This window comes from Fragaria vesca, linkage group LG6 (assembly GCF_000184155.1).
Source record: "Fragaria vesca subsp. vesca linkage group LG6, FraVesHawaii_1.0, whole genome shotgun sequence".
Taxonomy (NCBI): domain Eukaryota; kingdom Viridiplantae; phylum Streptophyta; class Magnoliopsida; order Rosales; family Rosaceae; genus Fragaria; species Fragaria vesca.
In genome coordinates, this window is record NC_020496.1 from 10,640,074 (window position 1) to 10,641,595 (window position 1,522).

A 1,522-nucleotide genomic window follows, 5' to 3' on the forward strand; every position below is an offset into this window, starting at 1 on the left:
TGGCCTTAAAGTGCGGACGTCCCTCCGTTCTTCACCGAACGGCTCCGACGACGGCGTGCCTCCACCCAAGCGGACATCAGAGGCGTCCCCAATCACTTTCCCTTGCTAGCGGACTCGCCGAATACAAGTTTTCCAGCGAGATCGATCTTGTCTGAAGTTTTGGGTGGAGGTTGCTGCCTAGACCTTCAAATCGATCTCGCCGGTAAGGGAAAATGATCGAGGACGCCTCTGGTGTCCGCTAGGGTGGAGGCGCGCGGTCGCCGGAGCCGGATGGTGGAGAATGGAGGGACGTCCGCACTTTAAGCCTAGTGTGCACGTCCGCTTCTGAACGGCTCTGTATATATATAAGGACAATGCCCACTAGCCATAATTTTAAGAATTTTATTCTCACTAACAAAATTAGATTTTAAAATTCCCAAGAGCCAACTTAAACAGTAGAAATACAATTATACCATTAATGAATTAAATAAACTGCAATAGACTATTATAAGATCCTATTATAAAATAATGTTTCTATGATCGGATTCCCACGACCAATATCGTTGACCGGGCTCCTGGGGCAGTTGACCAAACTCCGACGACCGTTGACCAGGCTTCGACGAAAGCTAGGGGATCTATTGGGGGCAGCAGGAGTCTATTGGGGGCAATAGGGGGGTCTTTTATAGGCAATATGCATGAGGTCTGTCCGGGGGTCTACTGGGGGCAGTAGGAGGCAGTAGGGAGTCTACTAGGTGCAGTAGAAGGGTCTACTGAGGGCAGTAGGGGGGTCTACTGGAAGCATTGGGGGGTCTACTGGGGGCAGTAAGGGGGTCTACTAGGGGCAGTAAGGGGGTCTACTAGGAACAATAGGAGGCAGTAGAAGGGTCTACTGGGGGTAGTAGGAAGGTCTACTGGGGACAGTAGGAGCAGACAACCTACGTTTTCATGAATTAGTTAACTGTTTCAAAACCCAAACCAAAAAGGCAATCAATCTCTATAAGTTTTAAAACCAAATGTCAAAGTCCATTCTTTGTACACAGTAAACTCATACAGTCTTATCATGGTCACCATATATTCATCTACACACAGTCTATATATCACACTATGAAAAACATACAACATACCTCGAGCAATTACAGGGTTTTTCATGTGTCTATTAAGGTATCAAAGCCAATTGCTCTTAAATCAAGGACCCTAAAATCAATAAATTAACTATAAGAAAATCATCTACGTTAATCATCTATGTTTACACCACAAATGATAGAGACGCATACCAGTTTGTAGAAGCATTAACACCACAACAAACGAAGCATAATTAAATTAAGAATTAATTACTGGTCACTCTATTAACTTTCATGCGCTTGACAGTTTACTCCATTAACTTTCAATTTCAATCGATTACTCCATTAACTATCTAATGTCACACAATTAGGTCCATCCGTTAAGTCGCCGTCCAAATCAGTGGTTAAGTTGCTGACTGGACATATTTTTCAACTAGAAATTCCATTTAACACCCCACCTCTCTCTCTCTCTCTCTCTCTCT